This window comes from Haliotis rubra, unplaced genomic scaffold, assembly GCF_003918875.1.
Source record: "Haliotis rubra isolate DU_JTF1 unplaced genomic scaffold, ASM391887v1 Scf357, whole genome shotgun sequence".
Taxonomy (NCBI): domain Eukaryota; kingdom Metazoa; phylum Mollusca; class Gastropoda; order Lepetellida; family Haliotidae; genus Haliotis; species Haliotis rubra.
Genome location: NW_025767032.1, coordinates 570,405 through 590,627, shown reverse-complemented (window position 1 = coordinate 590,627; position 20,223 = coordinate 570,405). Strand labels below are relative to the sequence as shown.

General features: G+C 40.3%; 1 long non-coding RNA gene across 1 annotated transcript; it reads right to left on the bottom strand.

The window, feature by feature from the left end:
* Positions 1-1,943: 1,943 nt before the first annotated feature.
* Positions 1,944-19,789, bottom strand: LOC124285259. The gene is made up of 3 exons (XR_006900775.1): positions 19,774-19,789; positions 18,984-18,991; positions 1,944-2,027 (listed from the first exon to the last, which is right to left on the bottom strand). It is a non-coding gene; the product is annotated as an uncharacterized LOC124285259 (long non-coding RNA).
* Positions 19,790-20,223: the final 434 nt, after the last annotated feature.

Below are 20,223 nucleotides of genomic sequence, written 5' to 3'. Positions count from 1 at the left end.
TAGATGTGGTAAATGAAATCCATTTTTTACTTGTATGTCCTTTGTATAAAGATTTGCGTACGAAATATATAGCTGAATATTATCTATGTAAGCCACCTACATTAGCATTTAAACTACTTCTTTCATCAACTGACCAGCATGTAATAATAAAGCTGTCGTACTATATCAATTATGCTCTTATTAAACGTAACAATCTGATAAAAAGAGTTGTAGGTCAATCGTATTTCACTATTTGTACATAATTTATTGCCTGTATCATGATTTGCTGTTTGGATCACTAAGTACTACTTATTGCACCATATGTATAATGTATAACTCCAATGTATATGGGCCGGAGGCCTTTTGTAAAATAAACATCTTTGAATTTGACTTGACCTTTTCAAATCTGAACTGACAACACAATTATCCTGAACCACAAAAGAAGCATCGCTTTTCAAAACCAAATGCACAATTTTGTTTTTGCAAGGTGGTGTTTTTATTATGATTGTACCGTTTTGTTAACATGTGTTTCAATCCAAATTGACAGTCATTACCAACATCAGTGTGTTTTCTGATGAAACAACATATCGACTAAACGCACCGAAAAAGGCAGACATGGTAAAAGGTTCGGTATGACATTAGAGAAAATGAAAATGCACGTGCATGTGGTGACAACCCTACCAATGAAAGCAAGGCTCAAACTCGCCTGGAATCTTTTTGTTTTGACACAATCACCATGCCACGACTTACGAGAGATCAGAGGAACCAAGTCTTGAGACGATTGCAAGTTATCCAGACTGCACGGAGGGTAACCAATCATTTTTATGTTCATGTTAGGACAATCTACCCACCGTAGGAGTGGTATCAGGTCACTATCAGCACTCAAGACCATCAACACCACGGACGACATTCAGTAACATCGACTCATCAAGCCCGACCGATTAGGGGACACCATCTGCAGGATCGCTTCCCGAGAGCGACAGAAACAGCACTCGAGACCATTAGGACTCACAACAGACCCATCAGTGCCTATACAGTGCGTCGACGTTTGCGCGGAAGAAACCTCTGCTGTCACAGATCCTTTCGTAGTCCTGTCCTCACCGCTCATCATCGCCAAAACCGACTGTAATGGGCAACTCAGCTTCGAAACTGGCGTTATCAACCATAGAGAACTGTGCTCATGAAAGCCGATACTGTGTTTCGACAGTCGATAGCAGAGTGAGAGTATGGCCAATCCAATCATCCTTTTTTTGATTACCATAAGTTTACAAATACATGCAAAGCATCATGGGGGTATTTTTCAAAAATATATCACTTTTAGGCTATGGCTTGAAACAAATCCAGCAATAATGTACAGGTAAACTAATCATGTCATGTTGACAGACATTATAATGGAAATAAATGTACATAGATTTCTTAATTGCTTCATATTATGAGTTTCAAATAGGGCTGACATTTTATAATAGTTAGGGTTGTTTACATCATATATGACGAAGGCGCGGTGAATAGAGTATTGTTGAAAGAGACTCATGGGGTAGTCCAAGCATCATAGTGTGGGTGTAATCGGTCTGAACCAGTTAGTTGACACCGTGGTCTTGATCCAGGATGAGGAAATGACGTGGCAGCTGCTCGCTATATTGATTAAGTCATAAGACCCCACCCCATTTTTGGTGATTTTGTTTGTGTGAACTCTAAATGTGATTCCCGAAAATGTGTTAACCATAATTGTCAAGTTTGAACTCAGTCCTCCGTTTTGATTGTTAATTAGAGTGAATTAAAGTGTGTACTTTAAGAAACCGCTGTCGGTGCGACATTTCTTTTGTGGTTCAGTATAAGTGTAACCAATATAGGGTTTTATTTCATGTAATTTATTGATACCTACTTGGGTGTCCCACTTCTTCTTTATCAGATTACGGATGTAGGTTCTAATGTTAGCTTTGTAATCAGAGTATGGGATGACAAGCGGTGTCACAGATTTATTTAGTGCTGCCTTGGCCGCAAGATCGGCCAATGTGTTCTCAGAAATGCCAAAGTGGCTGGGTAACCAACTGAGAACGATACTACATATTGAGTAGTAGCCAATTCATTATATAATTCAATAATTTCTAGTGGATGTTTGCAAGAAAGATTTTTAATAGCCTCCAAGAAATAGAGTCAGAAAATAGTAATATATTGTTTATATTTAGAATGTTTTTTAACATATTTCAGAGCTGTTAATATGGCGTTAGCTTCTGCTGTGAAAATAGAGCTGTTATTTGGTAATCGAGAAGATATTGTTCTGGATCCAATGACAGTGGCACAAACAACTGCGCCACCATCCTTAGATCCATCTGTAAATAGAGATTTGTAGGTATTATATTTACTTTTTTATTGATTAAATTCTTGTTTATGTTGTAATTCATTAGTTTCTGACTTTTTAAATGTGGTTAATGTTAGGTCTACTTGTGGCCTAACCAACTGCCAGGGCGGAGAAGAAAGAAGACGGAAAGGACATATATTTCCAGCTCAACGCCGACAGCAGAAATGAATGGTTTAATTCTCAGACCAAGAGGCGGAACAAGAGACGATTTCTTGTTGTACACATCCTCATAGAGGGGATTGAAGCAGGGTTTGATTCGTGAGAGTATAGTTTTGTAATGTATTGTAAAAATAAGTTTATACGGCGTTGTGTAAGAGACTATCAACAGGAGAAGTTCGAAAAGATCCAAGACAAAGTCTTAGACCTTGGTGGTGGACGGAATGAAGAATTTTAAGGTTGTTTTTGCAGCCTCCACAATATTCGATGGAGCCATAATCAAGTTTGGAACAGACCAGTGATCGATATAGGTGTAGGAGGGTAGCTTGATCCCCTCCCCACTTAGAATTGGACACCACTTTCAGCAAGTCAAGTGCCTTCAGGCATTTACTTTTGAGATGTTTAATATGGGGAAGAAAAGTTAAATGGGAGTCAAAAATACGACCCAAGAACTTGGCCTCCTTTACAACTTTAATTAGACGAAGTTCAGGGTCTTTTTCTGCAGTTTGTATTTACGTCAAAAATATATACAATTAGTTTTTGATTTAGAAAATTTAAAGCCATTTTCAAGATACCATTTATTTATTTTATTTAAACTCAACTGTAGTTGTCGTTTCCACAAGAAAAATTAAAATCATCCGCAAAAAGTGATCTATCTATTGAATCATTTAAAACCTTTGATAAACTGTTGATTTTGATACTAAATAATGTTACGGACAAAATACTGCCTTGTGGGACGCCCTGATCCTGATTTATAATGATTAAGGCAAACAACCTCGTAATCCAAAGTCATCTTTTAAAATGTTGTTTATTAATTCCTAAAGATTTCAAACGCACTAAATGGTCAATGGTACTTCTGTTTTTACGACCGCCTCCGTGGTGTAGTGGTTAGAGCGTCCGCCCGAAGAGCGGAAGGTCGCAGGTTCGATCCCCGACCGCGTCATAACAAAAGACGTTAAAATATGGTACTTGTTGGTCCCTGCCTGGCGCTCGGCATTAATGGGTACAACAAGGACTGGTCGGCTCAGAGTCAGTATAATGTGTCTGAGTGGGGTATTCATGCTTCACTGCGGCATGGTATCTCATTGGGCTAGCACTATAAAACCAGCTTAAGTCTGGGCTAGTACAAGCAGCCGCACATACACATACATACACACGCATGCACGTCGTCATATGAGCGAAATATTCTCAAGCACGACGTTAAACCCAATTTCACCTCACCTCACCTTTGTTTTCACGGAATCCACATTGTATATCTCTTATTAGGTTATTCGTTTCCAAGTACCAAACAGGTCGATTATTTATCATGCGTTCCATGGAGTGAGTGAGTTAATATATATCGTCACATCGGCAATATTTCAGCCATATCGTGACGAGAACAGTTTATAATTATATTATAGATCAATAAAGTAGGACATTAAAAAACCTGTTGACGAAGAACAGTAAAACTACTAGTGTATCACAGATATCCATTTAAAACTAGCAATTAAATCTAAAATATTGGAACTAGAAATGACAATACAATATAAAAACAGGCTATAGATTGCCAACAACTGAAGGTAGATCACCATACTAGGGACCATGGGGACTTACAGTATATTTGCTTCCTGCATGGGCCCTAGCTGGATTTACATCATCCCCTCAGCTGTTAGCAATTGAGATATATCTAGCCATACATTAAAATGACGCATATTCTACGATTAAAAAACGAAAAGTTGAAATTTACTTTGAGTGTTTTGGGACTTACGTACTCTCTCAGGAGGACAGTAATTTTACAGTACTTTAACCCCCCCTCGAGGATACAGCCACTAACAATCTGTGTTACTAATTCTTCCAATAACTTCCAATCATAAAATATTTAGCTATTTACATATCTGTTAACAAATTTAATTCTTTTAAAAAAGCAATAATTAAATGAGGACTTATATTATTTAAAAGATCCTTCATAGTTTGGGATTTGAAATAGATATCCCTTGTGATGGAGTACTCAACACAGTCAAGCAAGACATGCTTGACCGTGATTCGTTCATCACAAGGGATACAAAACGGAGGATCCTCACCTTTTAATAGGTACTCATGCGTATATCTAGTGTGGCCAATACGACATCGTCGCATAATGACCTCTTCAAATCTGGACTGACAACCCAAGTAAGTGTAACCGATATAGGGTTTTATTTCATGTAATGCGTTCCATGGTCTTGCAAACGCAGCTAGTTAGTGAAATTGGTCTATAATTAGAGGGATCAGTATGATCACGTCCAGGTTTAGGGATGGGAACAATGATAGCATCGCGCCACGAGGAAGGAAATTTTCCAGATGTCCAAATGTTATCAAAGATATTCAAAAGGGTCTCTAACCATGATTCTGGTAAGTGCTTCAGGAGTTGATAATGTATACCATCAGTTCCTTAAGCAGTATCGTGAGCCTGGTCAAGGGCAGTATGAAGTTCGTGTATCGATTAGGTTTGTTGTAATCCTCCCCATTATCTGAAGTAAAATTAATAAAATTCTTCTCTTGCTGTTGCTAGATGAGGAAGAATGTTTGGCCAAAGAGTCTCCAAGTTTATTTGCAATATCTGATTTATTCGTCAATAATTGATTCCCATCTTTAAGATTGTGAATACTAGATTTAGTATTATAGGCATGAGATTATGGTACTTGCTACAATAATAGATATACAATTAACATTATTAATAACAGGTGATTAAGAGGTGATAAGATATTAATTATGAGAGGATAATAATATATTTAAGATATGAAGTGATTAATAACGTTGTAAGGTAGGAAATCAGTAACGGAGGTAATAAGGTGAGGTGACTCACAGCTTAGGTAAGGGGAAAACTACTACACTATCAAGATTGAGCAACATGGCAACTACTGAACGAAGATCATCGTCTTGTTTTTGCTGGAGGGACTACGGTAAAGTTCCAAGGGCCCCCGGGTACTGACACTGTACCTCTCGCACATCTCTTATCGTCAGGGAAAAAGTACGGGGCTATACCGTAGTTCAGGCAACGACACGCCATCCCAGGTGTGGGATACCGACAGGTAAATACCGTCTGCCTGCCAGGTAAAGGTGCTAGTCAGAACGCCTTGGAAAGGTGGCTGGAGACGCGGGGTAAGTTCCCTGTAGTGAATGGTTGAGAAGCTGAAAGTGCTGTGCAACGGGGACATGTTTTTGAGGAGGTCATATGGTCACCCTTACAATTTGCGCACTTGATAGCATCAGTGCAGTCAGTGCCATCATGATTGTTACTACATCGGAAGCAAACTTGGGGGTTTCTGCAAGACCTCGCACCGTGACCAAATTGTTGGCATTTAAAGAACCACTAAACTTTGTTTTTTGTTACTCTTTTAACCATTACATATGAAAGATTTGTGGTTAGTCTTATGCGGAACACCAAATTTATTCTTTAAAAACTTGTGGTTAATTAATACCGAGCGATTAAAAGTGGCCAAAAAGTCGCCTGCTTCCCTCTCGCCCGCCAACGAAACCACAGACAGGTTACGTAACTCTGTCGCCAGAGCACTGCAGTGACGTCATATGAGGAACGATTTTCAGTTAGTTGTATGGAAAGTGTGTTGCACGCTCATCATTTTGATGATTTCTCGACATGAACGACGACATGCCGAATCGTTGCTTTGTCGTCAATTGCTCCTAGGGGTCGGTGTGACGTTAAATATTAACTCACTCACTCACTCACTCCTAGGGGTCGGGTGATGGTGTCACCGTGCACAGATTTCCACAGGACCTCGCAGTTCGTGCTAAATGGGTTATGTTTGTGAGTGCGAAGCGAGCGTTGTGGAAGCCTGAAACGATATCTTACTTGTGTTCAGATCGCTTCACGGAAGTTAAAGAATCAAAACTACTTACTAGTTATAGTAAAATATGTATATGGTTGATGACCATAAAGATTTTCCATAACACAACTTGTAACATAACGATTTCTTCCTCGGAAGTGAGGTTGTGGTCGAAGTAACAATAATATTGTAAGTAGTATTATATTGACACCCACCTCGCTGCCAGGAGAAATTGTTATGTTATACGCTATGTCATGCAAAATCCTATTGGCCATCAATAAAATACATATTTTACTACCAGTAGAAAGTAGTTTTGATTTTGTAACTCGGTGAAAACAAACCTAAATAGCATTTATCCACAGACTGGTGGATGTTCCCGAAAGGGCGCCGCCATTTTTGAAAATCGTAAAGTCTGTTAGAATTAATGAGATTATAGTTTGTTTTCATCAAGTTAGAAAATCAAAACTACTTTCTACTCGTAGTTAAATATGTATTGGAATCGTAACCAAAAGGATTTTGCATGACACAACTTATAACATAACGATTTCTTCCACGGAAGCGAGGTGGGGGTCGAAGTCACAATTCTGCGCGATAAATTTCTTGCTACATTCACATGGTTAATGTCCACTCACCAGTATGTAGATACTAGTCAATGTGTGTCTTTATATTTGGTCTTATAATCCTAATTAGTTTATTATCATACTTTTATGCATTTTGAAACTAAATAAAAAGCTGACGTTCTGCTGATACTTATAGTGAATTTATAACAGGACTGTAATATCTAGACATTTTATAGTTTGCCAATGTGAATCATAATTCGCACACACACCCTAGTGTATGTTGTCTGTCTCGTTACACTTCACGGCGAAAACAATGATTCTGTTGAATGCTACGACAAATGAATAAAAAACAAAATGCAAATATTAAAATTAAAACAGATTAAAGTTATAGGAACAATATCAGGCCATTACCTTGTTTGAGGAATGTATCCATCAATATCCACAAAACTGTTCCAAATGATGTGTCTTTTAACAGTTTAATATACGAAAAAGTGATAAATCTTTTCAGGTATTGGTGTATAGTCTCATTGGTCGCCCAAGATAGCACACCTGGCAACTAATTGCAGAATGTCCGCCTTTCATTAAAAACAGTAATTTAGTTAGCCAATAATGGGCAATCAATCAATGTATTGCCGGTTAATCCTTTGAAAGAAGGACGTTGTTTTTACGCAGACACCGACACGGCAGAGTGTATTCAGTATAGATTAGTAACTCTACATACATAAACACTACCTTTTGACAATTCCGCTGTGTAAGATAAAAGTAATTAATCAATCAGCGTGTTATCGGTTAATCCTTTGATCGATGTTTATAATGTTGAATATTTACTCCAGACACAAGAAATGCCAAATGGGAACCTTTGTCGGGTAATCTAAGTGTGTTACCACTAATTACACCTGTTATAAATTCATTAACTGGCCATCAAGTGAATGATGACAAATAACATGTGTAGGTTTATACCACCTAACACGGGTTACAACAAGGGAGTATTAATTGCTGTATTGCATGTGAAAACTTATGGGCCGACACTGTTTTGAGAATACAAACAGATTTTTACATGACATGATTAAATATCGAGGGTAAAAAAACACAGAAATGGGATCAATTTGGATCAGTCATTATACAAATAGGGCCTAACGACACCAATCAATTGTGACAGAAGCGTCTATGAAAACAAGTTGTAACTCAGAAACTAGGCAAAGCAGGAGACAAAATTAAATGCCAGTAGATTGTGAGAACATATAGCTTTCATTTTCCACAACAATTGTCACGATTTCAGGTTTATACAAGCCTGTAAACAAGATAATTTACCCCCCTAAAATGTAGATGAATTCTGCATCGGCCCTCAAAGCTCTTCCTCATATGACGTCACAGAGTCGCGCCGCTCTGATTGGTTGAAATTTCGTTCGCGGGTGAGAATTGTGCACTGTTGTCAAAAAGGTCGATTTAAGTCAATTAAAGGTCGAAATGAGTAGTTTTAATGACGGGGTTTCATTTATAACGATGCCAGTTAGTGATTTATGAATTTTTACCCCCTAGGGTTTATGTGACCTTTAAAACAACGGAGTGGATTTGGTATGTACACATCCACTCCGATGTTGAAGTACCCTGCTTTGACAGAAGATGGAATCTTTGAGAGAGCAAATGTGAAAAGGTAGGTGTTTGTTTTAATGATAATGTCACCTTCTCTCCTAGTGAACCGTTTTACAGACAGTACTCATTGAGATTTCATTTCTGCCACAATCTCCTCTTCAGACATATCTGAGAGGCACTTTTCACGGTCCCGTACGATGCCTCTACATGAATTTAGCGTCTTGAGGATTGATACGACAATCTCAGTATTGGCAAAATGATGAGCCTTGAGGAGATTTTGAGACTGTTGTCTCCTTGCGCATTCCACAAGAAGAGAACCAGACCGGAGACGTGTAACATTTTTAACAGTTCCACAAATGCCTTCAATGGATTTTGAAATAATGAAAGGATTGATTTTGAGGGGTGTGCCATCAATTCCATTGACAACAAGAAATCGTGGCCAAGAATCAATATTGTTTAAGGATTCCTCATCAGAAGATGTTGCAGCATCAGTATCAATGTGCCTTCTTTTCGTTTTTGATCTGGAACCAGTGGGTAGTTGGGTAGCCATAATGAAAGATATATTCAACACCCTTGCTCCCCACCCACCATGGAATGTCAACAAGAACGGAATTGCAGCGGAAGCCAACTACAACACCAGGGCTACAAGGATGCTGTACTCCAGCAAGAAAGACACAAGTAGCTATAATAGTCAAACAGAGTAAAAGGTCCGGCTGGTCCGGCCCTAGACAATTACCTGATGACAAATAGAACCCGGAGGTCATTAAAGCCAGATTGACCCATGAGCCACCGCCTTCTGGCATAGGACACTAGGCAAAGTTGGAATATATTCTAAAGTTGGTGGTTTCAATATTAACCACATGAAATATCAGTATATACAGGAATTATAATTATCCATGCTCAGGGCACGGCGTGACCAGCCGATTGATAGAACCGGCCAGTTCTACCACCCGTCAAGTTGAAGTAATGGTCGAAGTGGTGTGTTGGGCAAAAGGAACACTGTTCCTGGCTCCTTTACCCTCAACCACCAGAATCCCCTCCTCCACCGACACAGGGGCGCAACCCACGGCAAACGGGTTGGTGGACCAAATATACCCCCGGGTCCACAACGGGAGGTTGAAGAGCGCTTAGCGTTACCCAACACCCACCAAGAGGAAGTGGCTCTTCACGGGTGCCTGTATATCAAAGAGAATTGAATATAATGAAATTAAATGTGAAAAAAACATTTCCCATCTTGAAGCCAACAAACGTTACACAAATCAATCTCTAACTCCGTCTCATATCACGTACTCCGCTGCAGTCACCCGATCCGTAGCAATGTCCTCAGCTGCATGCCAGACTGACTTGACCTGGGTCAACACAGAAAAAACAGTATCTTCATCCAGAAAACCTACTTCCCAACCCACAAAACCTACTGCCTTGGTCACTCTGTTGAGGTCTGGGTCTCAGACGGATATTCAATAGAAAATAGATACACCCCATCCACTAACTCTTCACCTTCTGAGGAAATGCCTTTAGAGGTTCCTAACACCTATGAACCACTAGATATCGACACAAGCCCCTCACAGCCATCTCAGCATAAAGGGACTTCATGTCGTCCACGTTCTCCTATTGTACCCCCATGAGTTGCTCACATAATGTTATACAATGGAATTGCAGTGGCCTTAGAAACAATTTTAATGATTTACAATTATTATCCCAAGATTTTAAACCATCAGCTCTTAGTTTACAGGAGACATATCTGAAAAGTACGGATAACTTTGATTTTCGTCATTACAATTCATTTCATTCGTTTTCACCCCCAGGTGATAAAGCAACTGGTGATGCTTCTATTTTGGTGAGGCAGGGTGTTATTCATAGCCCTGTCCCTCTTAAAAGCAATCTTCAGGCTGTTACTGGCCGTCTTTCTTTACAAATAACCTTCACGCTCTGTTCTTTGTACCTTTCTCCATCTTCGGCTCTTCAGCAGTCCGATCTGCAGGATCTATTCGACCAGCTTCCCAAACCCTGTATTATCATGGGTGATCTTAATGGACACAACCCTTTGTGGGGAAGTACCGATACTAACAACAAAGGGAAAATCATCGAAGACTTCATTTATAATAATAATTTATGTATCTTAAATGATGGATCAGCCACTTATTTACATCCTGGTTTTGGAACGTATTCTGCACTTGATCTGTCTCTCACAGATCCAAATATATATAACGAATTTGAATGGTCAGTCCATGAAGACCTGTGTGGAAGTGACCATTTCCCCACAATACTTTCATCTATAAACCCGCATGATGATCCACCTGCAACAAGGTGGAGTTTTAATAAGGCCAACTGGCCATGATTTCAAAACCTGTGTACTGACAACTTGAAATCTGACTCTTTTAACAATGCTCTAGATCCGATTAAATTATTCTCTGGTAAACTGATGAATATTGCTGATGAAACTATTCCAAAGTCCTCTGCAATTCCACATATCCGTAAACCATGGTTTAATGATGACTGTAAACAGGCCAGAAAGAGTAGGAAGAAGGAAGAAAAATATTTTCACCGACATCCTACTGTCCATAATTTCGATAAAGTTAAACTTTTAAATGTCAAGGTTCTTCGTACCTTTAAGCAGAATAAACGTCAGTCTTGGCGAAACTATGTTTCCAAAATATACTGAGTCAAAAAAGAAACTTCACAAAATGTAATTTGAAAAATAATGAATAATTTTTCTCTGATGATACATCTATGTATCCGAAATGGGATCCCTATCTTTCAACTCTACAAAAACGTTAGCAAAACCCACTCAAACCCATCCATTCGTCGTGCAAATGACGTTAGTGCCAAATCAGGTTTTGCACGTGCAGTCGATCACGTGATCTTCGCATCGACGTTTTCTTCATATGCACGTATTTGCATTGGCCTCAAGAATTAAAAAAATACTTTTAAACCACAGTTCTAACGGTACTTGAAATGCCACGATTGTCAAGTGAACGTGCCGTTGGCATGTTGCAAGCGGGAAGATCAGTTATTGACGTCGCAAGAGCAATGGGATGCAGCCGTCATACTGTATATGACTTGCGAGGTCGTCTACAACAAACTGGCACCACTTCTGATTGCCCAAGGTCGAGTCGTCCACGCGTGACGTCACGAGCAGAAGACGTGACAGATTTCTGCCGGCTACACGAACCAGGGCTGAGATGTTTAGAGGTCGACTGTCCTCACAGACCATTCGAAATCGGTTGCGGGCTGCCAATCTCTATTCTAGACGTCCATATCGTGGGCCAATATTGACGCCGTTTCATCAACGTCAACGTCTGCTGTGGGCCCAACGTCACCTCCGATGGACCCAGAGAGACTGGAATCGAGTCTTCTTTAGCGATGAATCCAGATTTACCCTCAGATTCGCGGACGGCAGGCATCGAGTCTGGAGACGACGTCGTGAACGGTATGCCCAATGTTGTGTACAGGAAGTCGACACATTCGGGGGCGGAAGTTGCATGGTGTGGGGTGCTTTCTGTGGGAACAACCGTTCCCGACTTCTGGTCATCCGTGGAAACCTCACAGCTGCTGCTTACCGCAACCAGGTGCTCACCCCTGAACTCGTTCCTTTCATGGCAGCTCACGGCCCAGGTCTACAGTTCCAGCATGATAATGCTCAGCCGCATACCGCGATGTTGACACGAAATTTCCTTCAAAACGCTGGAATCAACGTCATGGACTGGCCATCGAGGTCCCCTGACCTTAATCCAATAGAGCACGTTTGGGATGCACTTGGGTGCTGACGAATGTCCTGGTCGTCCAGGTACTTTTGTCGCACTTTGCGCATCGGTAATATTCTTCATAACAAATACATCGACAAAGGAATGTAAAACAGGAAGGTGTATCACAGTCTCAACATAAAACAAACCTGATCAAATTAATAACACATAGATATAAAATAGATTTAGTCACATCAATTAAAACCTAGCCGTATACCACCAATAATCAAAGTGAGACCGATATTGCACTGCTGATGGATTGTTGAAAACAAGTGTAGGAACCCTATTTGAAACACAGAAAGACAACAACTGCTTAACAAAACGATTCATTATCGACAAGTAATTCAGCTGAACAGTGAAATCGATAGGAAAGGCAGACCTAAATGTTAATACAGATACAAAAGAATAGATAGCTTGAGACCAACACATCCAAATAATCGAATGCAGCACATTAATATTTAACGGACAAGGTGGAAGATCAATTCTTCAATATTCTGTTAAATATATGGTTCATGCCAGACGTTCACGAAACTGCTTTAGATAATGACATTGGACCACCAGAATAAACAATTGTTTAATAGTACCACATCCCACCATACATAATAGTACCAGGCACCCGTGAAGAGCCACCTCCTTGTGGTGGGTGCTGGGTAACGCTAAGCGCTCTTCGACCTCCCGTTGAGGACCCGGGGGGATATTTGGTCCACCAACCCGTTTGCCGTGGGTTGCGCCCCTGTGTCGGTGGAGGAGGGGATTCTGGTGGTTGAGGGCACTGGTTCCAGGAACAGTGTTCCTTTTCCCAACACACCACTTCGGCCCTTACTTCACCTAGACGGGTGGTAGAACTGGCCGGTTCTACCAATCGGCTGGTCACGCCAAGCCCTGTGCATAGACTATATCTATATATGTCATTGCAACAATTTGATTTGGAATTGTTTTAATTTCGGTCTTTGCCTACTTGTTTATCTAAAACGTTTGTAATTTTGAAATATACTGTTATGAACTTTGCCTAGAGTCTTATGCCTAGACGGCGGTGGCTCATGGGCCGATCTGGTGGAATTATTAATCTTTTAATTCTTCTGCTGGAGTATATCATCCAGGTATCCTTGGTGCTTCAAGTTGGAAATCCACTTGTTTTTAGCATTGTCCTTGTGATACTCCATGGTGGGTGGAGAGCTCGGATGATGAAATCTTACTAACTAACCATGGCTTACCTAACCCCCCCCCCCCAAAAAAAAAGACCAAGCGTCATCTTGACACTGATCCTGTTGAAACTGACCTCAGACTGCCCAACTCAATTGATTACTGGCCACGTTTTCTTGTGCTTGAAACTATTGACAAGACACCTTTGAAGTTGAATCCTTTTGCCGTAGCTTAAGGTATACAAGGCATAGCTGGTGACGTTAAGAACATTAAACGATTACGTTCCGGTGCTCTGCTGGTTGAGTGTGCAAAGAGGCACCAAGCCACCAACCTTATGAGTATTGATTCTTTTGTCGGCATTCTAGTCACGGTCTCAGCTCACAAAACACTCAACACGAGCAAAGGAATTATCAGAGATCAGGATCGATTGTTTGCTAACATGTCAGAACTTGACATCGTCTCTGAGATGAAAGATCAAGGCGTACTCTATGTCAAACGTTTCACAACCAGGAAAAACGATACTGTTATACAAACAAATACCTACCTGTTTTCATTTTCTACACCAAATGCTCCAAAATCTCTAAAGGCAGGATATTGTAACATCAATGTTGACACGTACATTCCGAACCCTCTCAGGTGCTTCAAATGTCAAAAGTTCGGTCATAGCGTAAATACTTGCAAATTGTCTGTTGTATGTGCTCACTGTGGTGAGAAGACACATACAACAGAAGATTGTGACAGTACTGTCAAAAAATGTACAAACTGTGCAGGGGATCATTCCTCTTACTCCAAAAGCTGTCCTGTTTGGAAACGTCAAATGGAGATAAATCGAATCAAATTCACCCAAAACATTAGTTTTGCAGATGCAAAAAAACTAGTTCAAAGCTCCGAGCATAAAGAGAGCTATGCTTCTATCACCAGAACACAGTCAGAAGCAACAACTAGAATAACAAAATCATCTGCATGCTGTCAAACAAACTTGACCTGGGTTAAATCTGATTCTCCTCTGATATTCTCACCTGCAATATCTACACAAACTGCAGAACCACTTCCTGGTACGCCCCAAATCCAATCAGACCGGCACCCATGAAGGGCCACCTCCTCGTGGTGGGTGCTGGGTAACGCTAAGCGCCCTTCGACCCCCCGTTGTGGACACGGGGGGATATTTGGTCCACCAACCCGTTTGCCGTGGGTTGCGCCCCTGTGTCGGTGGAGGACGGGATTCTGGTGGTTGAGGGTAAAGGAGCCAGGAACAGTGTTCCTTTTGCCCAACACACCACTTCGACCCTTACTTCACCTAGACGGGTGGTAGAACTGGCCCGGTTCTACCAATCGGCTGGTCACGCCAGGCCCTGTGCATGGGGAGTATTTCTGCACCTATTTAAGATATTATTTGGTCTTGGCTCTTTAAATCGAATCATATAATTGCATGTATCTATGAAACTGCCTAGAGTCGTATGCCAGAAGGCGGTGGCTCATGGGCCAATCTGGTTATACAGACCTCTGATTTCTGTGTTTCTTTAAGGAAAATGCCATGGGCCGAACCAGCCTGACATTTCTTCTTTTAGTGACTACAGCTTTTCATGTCTCTATTTCTGGAGTATAACACCCCTGTAGCCCTGGTGTTGCAGTGTGGCTTCCCCTGTGACACCGTTTTTGTTGACACTCGATGGCGGGTGGGGAACAGGGGTGCTGAACCATATTAATTCTATCATGTCTCAAAACAATTCTTCTGGTTCCGCAAAACAAAACAAACGTCGACATGTTGAGGCTTTGTCTTCTGATGATGATGTATCTCCTACCGTCGTAGATGCTTGGCCAAAGTTTATTGTCATTGCTCCTGCTGATGGGGACACTCTAAAATTGAACCCTTTTGCTATTTCCAAGGGCATTCAAGGTGTATGTGGTGATGTAAAAAATGTCACGCGTCTACGAGGTGGTTCACTCCTAGTGGAATGTGCACTGCGGCAACAGTCTGTTAACCTGCTGTCCTTAAAACAGTTTGTTAACACCAACATTGTTGTGTCGGTGCACCAAACACTGAATTCTACTCGAGGAATTATCAGAGATCGCGCTCGTTGCTTGACTGACATGAGCGAAGAGGAAATCGCTGCTGAATTGAAAAGTCAAGGAGTGACTGCTGTCAAGCGGTTTACGAAGAAACAACATGATGGTACTATCAGCAAAACTAACACGTATCTCTTCACTTTCTCACTTCCAGTTCTTCCTAAATCTATTAAAGCCGGCTACTTCAACATCAGTGTGGAGGTCTATATACCTAACCCACTCAGGTGTTACAACTGTCAAAAGTTTGGACACGGTTCCAAATTTTGCTGTGGCATTTCAACATGCTTCCGCTGTGGTGGTGCTCATGAGAGCTCAGAGTGTACAGACAACATGAAGTGTGTCAAATGCGGCGGACAGCACATGGCTTCCTCAAAATCATGTCCAATTTTCCTCCGTGAGACCAGTATCCTGAAGATAAAACACACGAATAACATCACTTATCAAGAAGCTAAAAAGTTGGTACCATCTATTGGCCAGAACCTGTCTACAAAAACCTATTCAGCTGCGATTTCCTCGCCTGCTCTTGTGACTAAAGTTCCTACTGTATCAGTTTTCTGCCAAACAGTTATTTCTTGGCTCAAAACAGACCATATTCAGGTTAGTGAACTCTTTTAGGTATGCCAGAGTGAGCCGGTTCAGAGGAAAGTAACATTTTCGTCTCAGACAGACTCTCAACCCATACAGGATAATACTCGTGAACCACAGCAAAGAAATGAGAATGACCCTCACGCAGACGGTAAAACTCATTTAACAAGTAAAGAAAAAAAGCAAGCAAAAAAGGCGAGGGCGCACAAAAATTTAGAGATCGCTTCTCCTACAACAACTCAGATAGAGGTTCATAATACATTTGATCCTCTGGAGATGGACGTGAGTCCGTCCCTCCCCATCCATGGGAATAAACCTCCCTCCCGGTCACGATCTCCAATTTCACCTCCATGAGCAGCTCTAATAACATTATTCAGTGGAATTGTAGAGGACTAAAAAATAATTTTAATGATATACAGTTACTGATACAAGATTTTAAACCGTCGGCATTTTGTCTACAAGAAACGTTTTTCAAGGAAACAGATCAAATTGATATAAGACAATATTCTTCATACAACTTCTTTTCTCCTACGGGGCCAAAAGCCACTGGAGGATCTTCCATATTAATCAGGCAGGGTGTAATACACAGTCCTGTTACTCTGAATACAACACTTCAGGCTGTTGCTGTTCGTGTGACCATGCACATTGTTTTTAGATTGTGCTCTCTCTATATTCCCCCTTCCTCCTCTGTACAGCTTGTTGATCTCGAGGCACTCTATGACCAACTTCCCAAGCCCTGTATCATCATGGGTGATTTGAATGGCCACAACCCTCTCTGGGGAGGTACACATACCAACACAAAAGGGAAACTGCTGGAAGACTTTATTTCTAATAACAATGTATGTATCTTGAATGATAATTCCCACACCTATTTACATCCTGGTACAGGAACATATTCTTCCCTTGATTTATCCATTACCGACTCTACCCTGCTGAATGAGTTTGAATGGTCAGTCCATGACGACCTGTGTGGAAGTGACCATTTTCTACAAGCCATAACTCCATCTGATGTTCCTCCAATGTCCAGATGGAACTTTACTAAGGCCAACTGGCTTTTATTTGAAATACTTGCATCAACCAACCTAAAACCGGAACTGTTTATAGATGTTGCTGACCCTGTCCAACTATTCTCTGATGAACTGAATAAAATTGCCGATGAATGTATTCCTAAGTCCTCTACAAACCCACACATACGAAAACCATGGTTTAACAATGATTGCAAACAAGCTAGGAAGGCACGGAAGAAAGCCGAGCACTATTTCCGTCGTCATCCTATGGTCCACAATTTGGACAAACTTAAAATTTTAAACGCTAAAGCACGACGTTCTTTCAAGCAAAATAAACGCCACTCTTGGCGAAACTATGTCTCAAAAATCAATTCGCGCACACCTATATCAAAGGTGTGGAATATGATCCAGAAAATCAAGGGTAAGGGCTATAAATGTAGCATTCACCATCTCAAAGATGGGACTCAGTTATTGACTGATAAATCAGATATTGCAAATAAACTTGGTGTGACGTTGGCCAAACATTCTTCCTCATCTAATTAGTTACCTGCATTCCAAAAATATCAAAAACAGCAAGAAAAGAAATCTCTTAATTTCAATTCAGATAATGGGGACGACTACAATGAAACCTTTTCGATACATGAGCTACATACTGCTCTTGATCAGGCTCATGATACTGCTTCAGGGGCTGATAACATACATTATCAACTCCTGAAGCACTTACCTGAATCATGTTTAGAGACGCACTTACATATTTTTGATGACATTTGGACATCTGGAAATTTTCCTTCGTCGTGGCGGGATGCTATTATTGTTCCCATACCTAAACCTGGACGTGATCATACTGATCCCTCTAATTATAGACCAATTTCACTGACAAGCTGCGTTTGCAAAACCATGGAACGTATGATCAACAATCGACTTGTTTGGTACTTGGAAACCAATAACCTTACAACTAATATACAATGTGGTTTCCGTAAAAACCGTAGTACCATCGATCATTTAGTACGTTTAGAGTCTTTTGTGAAAAGTGCAATAATTAATAAACAACATGCAGTGTCGATCTTTTTCGATTTAGAAAAAGCATACGACACGACTTGGAAACATGGGATTTTCAAAGATTTACATGACTTTGGATTACGAGGCCGTTTGCCTCAATTTATATCCAACTTTTTAATTGACAGGCAATTTCAAGTCCGAGTGGGTTCAACCCTGTCTGATCATTACAATCAGGATCAGGGTGTCCCTCAAGGCAGTATTTTGTCTGTCACATTGTTTAGTATCAAGATAAACAGTTTATCCAAGGTTTTAAACGATTCAATTGATGGATCACTTTTTGTGGATGATTTTAATATTTCTTGTCGTGGTAAAAATATGCATACTATTGAACGGCAATTGCAGTTGTGTTTAAATAAAATAAATAAATGGTGTCTTGAAAACGGCTTTAAGTTTTCCAAGTCCAAAACAAATTGTCTACACTTTTGTAGAAAATATAAGCCCCATAAGGATCCAGAACTATCTTTAAATGGTACTCCCATCAAAGTTGTTAAGGAGGCCAAATTCTTGGGTCTAATTTTCGACTCCCATTTAACCTTTTTGCCGCATATTAAATCACTTAAAGCCAAATGCCTGAAGGCACTCGATTTGTTGAAAGTTGTTTCCAACTCAAAGTGGGGAGGGGATCAAGCTACGCTCCTCCACCTATATCGATCATTGGTACGCTCCAAACTTGATTATGGCTCCATCGTATATGGTGGAGCCTGCAAAAGCAACCTAAAACTATTAGATTCTGTCCACCACCAAGGCCTAAGACTTTGTCTTGGGTCCTTTAGAACCGTTCCTATTGATAGTCTATATGTTGAAGCAGATGAGCCTTCTCTTTCACAACGTCATATAAAATTATCTTTACAATACATTACTAAACTATATTCTAGCGAGTCTAACCCTGCATTTAACTGTGTTTTCAATCCCCTCTATGAGGATTTATACACCAAAAAACCTTCTCTTGTTCCGCCTCTTGGGCACAGAATTAAGCCCTTCATTTCTGCTGCTGGCATTGAGCTGGAAAATATATCTCCTTCCCGTCTTCTTTCTTCTCCTCCTTGGCAACTGGTGAGGCCTGAAGTTGACCTAACTCTGACAAAGTTTAAGAAATCTGTAACTAATGAATTACAATATAAACAAGAATATAATCAATTAAAAAATAAATATAATACTTACAAATCCTTATTTACAGATGGGTCCAAGGATGTGGCGCGGTGGCTTGTGCCACTGTCATTGGATCCAGAACAATCTCCTCTCGATTACCAGATAACAGCTCTATTTTTACAGCAGAAGCAAACGCCATATTAACAGCCTTAAAATATATTAAAAATCACCCTAAATATCAACAATATATCATCTGTTCTGACTCACTTTCTTGCCTTCAGGCTATTAAAAATATTTCTTGTAAACATCCATTTTTATTAGAAATTATTGAATTATATAATGAGCTTGCTACTGGCCAATGCGACATCGTCTTTTGTTGGTTACCCAGCCACGTTGGCATTTCTGGGAACACGATGGCTGATATTGCTGCTAAGGCAGCCCTCAACAAATCTGTGACACCACTTCTTATCCCATACTCTGATTACAAAGCCAGCATTAGAACATACATCCGCGATCTAATGCAAAAGAAGTGGGACACCCAAGTAGGTATTTATAAATTACATGCAATAAAACCCTACATTGGTTACACCTACTTGGGTTGTCAGTCCAGATTTGAAGAGGTCATTATGCGACGATGTCGCATTGGCCATACCAGATATACTCATGAATATTTATTGAAAGGTGAAGATCCTCCGTTTTGTATCCCTTGTGATGAAAGGATCACGGTCAAGCATGTCTTGCTTGACTGCATTGAATATTCCATCACAAGGGATATCTATTTCAAATCCCAAAACTCAGAAGGATCTTTTTAATAATGTCAGTTCTCATTTAATTATTGCATTTTTATAAAAATTAGATTTGTTGAGTGATTTGTAAATAGATATATATTTTATTATTGGTAGTTTAGATTAGTAGCTGAGATTGTTAGTGGCTGTATCCTCAAAGGGGGGTTGAAGTATTGTAAAATTATTGTCCTCCTGAGAGGGTACATAAGTCTCAAAACATTTAGTCAATCTAAGTGTACCTGCTTTTTAATCGTAGAATAAGTGTGTTTTTAATTTATGGCTAGATTTCTCTTCTGTC